Here is a 7,889-nt window from a genome sequence, read left to right as displayed (position 1 = left end):
CTAATCCATATAAGAACTTCCTCCATGTGCCACAAAAAGATTGACGTAGTCACACATCATAATAGACTCGTCCAGTGGCTTCCGTGGAAGAAGAACTTTTTCCCAACTTTCATAAGAAACTTGGGCTTGACTACAAATAAAGAAAATAACAATAGGGTGTCCAAGCCTAGTCATAGATCCATTAAGTGCAACTCCAAAGATAGATCTATAAATAAGTGTCCTCACATCAATAGGTCTTCTAGCCTGAATACAGTAATTGAGGATTGCACATTCTTTCGTTACTTCCTTTATGTTTGTGGTAGGAAGCAACTTGGAAAAAATGAAAAAGTGTCAAGGCTTAGATGATGAATTTAACGTTGTAGCAGGGAAATTAACCTTAGAATCACTTCTCAATTTCCAACATTCTTTGTTGTCCGTCAGAAATCTGAAGATCTCATTCAGATTGTTTCTAGTGGAGTGAAGTTAGCAAATTCGCAAATTGGTATGTCATTCACCAAGAACAACTCATTGATCCTAGAAGGAGTAAAAGGTACTAACTTACCTCAAACATAGACCAACCCATAACTTGATCTATGACGATTTGAATAGAATTCCTTCACGATAGAGATGATAATGGCGACAGTGGTGTAACAAAACACTTCTCATCACCTATGCGCTATAATTGCCTCTACCCGACCTCCAGGCATGATAAACCTCTCTCTCTAATCAATTTCATCTTTACCAATGTTCTATCATGAATTCTCTGTGCATCCTTGCTAATGAAATTCTTTCGATCAAAATCTATATGAGTTGAATTCCCCAAAGCATTGAAATCCATGACTTTTGAAATGTGTTGAAATATCAAGACTTCCTTCTCCCTCAAAACCTTCTAACTGATAATGAACAAAATGAAATGAACATTTTGGGGGGGGGGGGGGGGGGGCAGGGAGAACACACACAACAAACCAAAAAACTGAAAATTTGAAGCATTTGACAACTTTAAAACTATGTTACCTATAGGTGCCTGATTTGGTTTCCTAGGCGCCAGTCTCTCTGTGTGCTGGCACCTAGGCACCGGATCTCGGCGCCTAGGTGCCAGTGCATGTCTTAATACTGGTTCACCTTAGGTCTAAATACATGTCCTCACCTCTGCTAGGTCTTGAATTATAGTGTTTTAAGTAGTAACTTAGCATGTGCGACTCTCAAATACAAAGTACAATAAGCAAATACACACAATTAAATCTCAACAAATTAAACTCAATCTAGTATAATGATTATGGGTTGCCTCCCACAAAGTGCTTGGTTTAACTTCGTCAGCCCGACATATTCACTACTAACTCGAGTTGACCCAACATCATGATTTGATTAAATATAGGTCTACTTCCATCAAAGTAAGGTTTCAGTTTATGTCTGTTTACTTTGAAAATTCTATCATTTTTCAGATCCTTGTTATCCACAGCACTATAAGGATATACTTTTACCACAATGATTGGCCCCATCCACTTGGACTTCAGTTTCCCGAGAAATAATTTTTATCTAGTATTGTATTGTAAAACTTCTTGTCAAAGGTCTAAATTCTTTCTTAAAATCTTTTGATCAAGCCATAATTTCATCTTTTCTTAATAAATCTTTGCATTATCACAAGATTCATTTCTGATCTCCTCAAGCTCATTTAATTGCAATTGCTATTTCTCACTAGCATCTTTTGAATTGTAATTAAATTCTTTGATAACTCAATAAGCTTTATGCTCCAATTCTACTGCTAAGTGACAAGCCTTCCCAAATATGAGTTTATATGGCATCATTCATATAGGAGTTTTACATGTCGTCCTATAAGCCCATAATGCTTCATCCAGACTATCAAGCAATCCACCCTATTAGGATTTACAGTCTTCTCCAAAATTCTTTTAATTTCATGGTTGGATAATTTTGCTAGACCACTAGTTTGAGGATGATAAGCAATGCCAATCCTATGTTTAATACCATATTTTCTAGCTAATGTTTTAATCTTCATATTCCTGAAATGAATTCCTCATATATAATTATTACTCTCTCCATCCCAAATCTACTAAAAATATTTCTTTTTAAAAATTTTGCAATGCTTTGAGCATCATAGCTAGGTAAAGCTATCATTCTAGCCACCTTGAAACGTATTCCACTGTAATTAAAATGTATAAATTTCCATAAGATGATATAAATGGTTCCATAAAGTCCAAACCCCAAACATAAAAAAATTCAACCTCTAAAGTAAAATTGACGAGCATTTCCTTTCTTCTAGAAATATTTCCTACCATCCAACATTGATCACATGTTTTCACATAAGTATTAACATATATAATAGTGTAGGTGAATAAAATCCAGGTTGTAAAATTTTATATGCAGTTCTATCAATCAGAAAATCAAAATCATAACATTTTTGATTAATTTGCTGAGATTCTTCCATAGGTACACATCTCCAAATAATTTGGTCCTTATAATGTTTATGTAAATATGGGCCATGCATAAATTTATTTTGTTGTGGGTATTCAAGCCATAGGGTAAAATATTACTAACTATGAAATTAACTATGTCAGCATATCACGAAACACGCCATTTAGTTGCAGCATATAATTTTTTATTTGTAAAATGTTCATTAATTTCATTTTCAAGATTAACTGAATTTTCCCGTTCAAACCTAGAAAAATAACCAATTGTTGGATTATCAGTTCCCTTCCTATCTACTACTTCAAAATCAAATTCTTGCATCAGAAGGACCCATATGATTAACCTTGGTTTATGATTAACCTTGGTTTTGCAACCTTGGTTTTGCATCCCTTTTTAGCATTATATATTTAATAGCAGAGTGATCAGTACGCATAATACATTTAGTTCCAATAAGATAAGGTCTGAATTTATCAAAGGCATATACTATTGCTAATAACTCTTTCTCAATAGTTGTATAATTAATTTGAACTTAATTAAGAGTCTTACTAGCATAATATATTATTTTGAAAATTTTATTATATTTTTTTTGTAAAACAACCCCAATAGCATAATCACTCATATCACACATCAACTCAAATAGTTTCCCCCAATCGGGTGAAACAATAATAAGAGCGGTGATTAATTTTTCTTTTATCAATTTGAAGGAATTTATACTCTTCTGATTAAAATCAAATAAAACATCTTTTTTCGAAAGTTGGTACAAAGCCTTAGTGATTTTAGAAAAATCTCTAATGTATCGCTTGTTGAAACTAGCAAGTCCTAAGAAACTCTTAACTCCTCTTACTATAGTAGTAGGAGGTAGTTTGACTATAAGTTGAATTTTTGTCAGATCTACTTCCATACAATTTTTTAGAAATTTTATGTCCAATTACAATTTCTCTTGCAACCATAAATTGACATTTTTCTCAATTAAGAACTAAATTTGTTTCTTCGCAGCATTTTAGTACTTTTTATAAATGATTTAAACATGACTCAAATGACGTACCAAACACTGAAAAATCATCCACAATAACTTTAATTCCTTTCTCAATTAAGGCACAAAAATGGACATCATGGACCTTTGAAAAGTTGCAGGTGCATTGCATAATCTAAAGGGCATATGTCCAAAAGCAAAAGTCCTATAAGGACTAGTGAATGTGGACTTCAGGAGCTATATGAATTTGATGATAATCAATATATCCATCTAAGAAGCAGAAATATCTATGCCCCGATAGCCTGTTTAACATTTGATCTAGAAAACGTAAAGGAAAGTGATCTTTCCTTGTGGTGAGATTTAATTTTCTATAATCAATACATATTTGCCACCTAGTAACTTGTCGAGTTGGAATTTATTCATTCCTTTAATTAACAGATACAATCACTCTTCCTTTCTTATGAACATAGTGGATCAGACTAACATAAGCACTGTCCGAGATAAGATAAATAATTCCATCATCTAACAACTTTATAATTTCTTTCTTTACAACTTTTTTCATTATTGGGTTCAGTCACTTTTGAGGATCTGCCCCTGGACTATGATTCTCTTCCATTAAAACTTGGTGCATACAAATGGAAGGACTAATACCTTTAATATAAGCTATCATCCATCCAATAACTTTATTATAATTTTTTTAAAGTTTCCATTAATTTTTGTTCTTGATTTTCAGTTAAGTTTGAGGATATTATAACATGTAATGTAGATGAATTTCCCAGAAAAACATACTTCAAATGCGTCGGTAGAACCTTCATCTCTAGTTTAAGAGGCTTTTCAATTGAAGGACTGAAAGATTTATCGTTTTCAATAGAGTTTAATAGCTCAAAATTTTCCTAAACATAATTTGTATCCTCTTTAATATTTTCAATTATTTTATCTTTTAGATTAGTATCTTCTTTGTATTCTAGTTATTTTGGTTCCATTTTATCTTCATAATTTTTCTTAAAATGGCTTTTACTTAAATGATTGATAAGTGTCATTCTGAAACATTCATTATCCTTCCCTTTGATAGATATTTCAATGATTTTGATATATTAATTATAACTTCCTGATCATTGAATCTTATGGTTAACTCACATTTTTGCACATCTATCATATATCTTCCAGAAAGAAGAAAAGATCTCCCAAAAATGATTAGAATTTCCTTATCTTCCTCCATATCTAACACAATGAAATTTACAAGAAAGATAAACTTATCCACTTTTACTAACACATCTCTTATAGTTCCCTTGAGTTAAGTGATTGATCGATTAACAAAATAAAGAGTTACAAAAGTGGGAGAAATCTCACTTAAGCCTAACCTTCAGAAAATCTATCTCCTATTGCACATGGAATATTATAGCTACCATGATCTTTAATTTTTTAAGGATGTTTTTTCTGAATTATTGCGCTGCACTCTTCACTAAGGGCAACAATCTGATTATCTATAAACTTTCTTTTCTTATTTGGAATATCCTTCCTAAACTTCACATAGCTTGGCATTTGTTCAAGAGCTTCAACAAACGGTATATTAGTAGTTAACTTCCTAAATATTTCTAGAAACTTTGAAAATTGTTTATCCACTTTTGTTGTCAAAGTATTTGAGTAAATGGAGGCAGTGGTCGTTCTAAATTGATCTTCATTTGTGAAATAGGTTTTTCTAAGTCTTTAGGAATATCTTTATTAAACTTTTCAATTTCTCTTTTCCCTTTCTCAACTTCAATATCTTTTTGAACTATGGTCTCCAATTCTCTTCAACTTCTTAGTTGTACAGCTTTAACTTGCACTTTATTTTGGTCTTTAGGATTAATTTATGTATTACTAGGAAGAATTCCCTGAGGCCTATTGCTAAGTGCGTTAGCAATTTGTCCCAATTGATTCTCAATATTTCTAATTGCAGCTCTTTGACCACCACTTCTTCCATAGATAACTTCTTCTCATTAAATTGTTGGTTATTGTTGAATTCTGGAGGATAAGTTGTTCTATAGTTAGTACTACCATGGTTTTTCCAGTTTCCTAATGGGTTCGCTTGATTGTTTACCCATTGTTGGTTAGCACTACCAGAATTATTATTCTAGTTAAAGTTATGATGGTTTTTCCAACCTAGATTATAATTGTTAGAATGCGGGTTATTAGGTTTATTATTAATTACATTTAAAGTCTCAAATGTAGGAATGTTAGAATCAACCATTTGTCCAAAAGAATTTTCTTCAATCACTGGAGGTGTTTGAGATAAATTCATTCTAAATTGATCTATCTTTCTCGATATTGCAGCTTCTTGATATGCTAACATAGAAAAAGCATCAAAATAATGAAAACTAGATATTCTTTTAGGATTTACCCTTTCAGAAGGCTATTGAAAAGTATTAGTAGCAATTTATTCAATTAAAGAATATGCTTCACCAAAAGGTTTTGACATTATGAAGAAGCAGCAACATCATTGATAATAGATCTAAGAGGTCCTACTAACTCATTATAAAATTTTTGAATTATTAATCAATATGGGAAGAGATGGATGTGGAAACTTCCTAAGAAGTTCTTTAAATTATTCTCAGGCCTCGTATATTGATTCGTCTTCAAACTAACAAAAAGATATAATATCATTTATAAGCTTAGCAAGTTTTGCAGGTGGAAAATGCTTAGCCAAGAATTTCTGTGGAAGGTCACTCAAAGTTCTAATAGAACCAAGTCCTAATGAGTTCAACCACATTTTTGCTTTATTTCTTAAGAAAAAAGGAAAAAAGCATATATCTAACAACAATATTAAAGACACCATTATAATGAAATGTGGCACAAAATTTTAAAAAACTTGCAAGATGTAAGTTAGGATCTTCAGATGGACTTCCCTCAAACTGGTTATTCTGTACCATCTGAATGATGATAAGTTTTAATTCAAATGTGTTGGCTTATACGACAGGAGTTTGTATACTACGATGAATTTCATCTACCGTAGGGTTAGCATAATCTTTTAATGGTTTTTGTACATTCTCATTAATTTGATTTTCTAAATTATTATATAAAGTATTTACCATTTCTTGGAAATTATGAAGTTCTTTTTATTTTCTAATTTTTCTAATAGTTTGCTCTAACTCAGAATCGTAAGACACTAATACTTTAGATCTCATACTACACATACACTATTAAAGATAAATAACAAAAACAAGAAAAAAAAAGCACAAATTAAAATAATACACACACACACACACACACACACGAGCACGTATACAAACGACACTACACAAATGACACTACAGTTTTCCTATAATAATTCTACAGTTCAAATAAAAATTTTCAGGTTTTGTTGCTATCCCGGACAATGGAGCCAAAAACTTAGCCCAACCCACAATTACACAATTATTTAAGTCCTGAAAGATGGCCAAAAGCTTGACCCAATTTATATTAAGCAGCTAATGTGCAAAATTAAATATTTTGTGAAGTTAATAAATTGTTCACACACTAGAGGTACTACGTAAGTATACATATCTTTTCAAGTAACATGGGGTTCTAATGAAGTTCTAAGTATCGATCCCATAAATATAGGCAAAATTGTTATATGTTAACTTTAGTAAAATCCTCTTTAAACTACAGTTAACTTATTTATGAAATGATGCAAACTTTTTGTGTATTAACTAATCCTACATAATTTAAAGGGAATGCTAAGTACGCTAACCAAATACATAATACAAGTGTAAGACAATCTAAAAAGGCTAAAATGTAAAGTTACCACTAAGAAATTCTAAACTAATGATGTATATAAGAGTTCAAATTGTAGAAAACATCCTTCCTCTTGCATTGAGTTTATAATCAATGTAGGAATCTAATAATTTTAAATATATTAATGTATTGTTCCAAATTGGAGCATATCTATTCTTTACCCTCTCTCGAGTGCATAAAGAACATTGGCTAATCCAGAGTTAAGTCCCAAAACCCAACGTTAGGCTCAAAAGATACTATTTGTCACTCTAGAGTTCTCACATAGCCTTTACCTGAAGGTTAATATCTCGCTTTAGGTTCCATACATCTGAATCAAATTAAAAATTTTAGACTGTCACTTTAAAATCTTCAATTTAGTCCCATCAAAACTTATTTCCCTATTTATTTGCACTTAACCCTATGGAGTACATTCTCATACATGAGACTAAATGTGATTCTTACAATGTTGAGGGAAGCTTAGCCCTTTTGGGTCATTATGTTTTACAATAGATTTTAACTATTCAATTGGCCATACTGAAAAGTAAATTAAGCATGGAGTTTAAATCAACATAATTTATGGAATTAAAATCATTTCTGCTAAAATTTATTGCCACACATAATTATTCCTCATTGAAGGAAGAATGACAAAGGAAATTATTCAGAATTCATGCGTGATGTGGGTTTTTTATGCGTTATAAATGTTTTTCAGCACTATAACACACAAGGCAGCTATACTAAAAAATATACAAGTTATTCATAATAAATTTACTTTGGTATATTA

The sequence above is a fragment of the Phalaenopsis equestris genome, unplaced genomic scaffold (assembly GCF_001263595.1).
Source record: "Phalaenopsis equestris unplaced genomic scaffold, ASM126359v1 Scaffold001125, whole genome shotgun sequence".
NCBI lineage: Eukaryota > Viridiplantae > Streptophyta > Magnoliopsida > Asparagales > Orchidaceae > Phalaenopsis > Phalaenopsis equestris.
Note: the sequence above shows the minus strand (reverse complement) of the source record.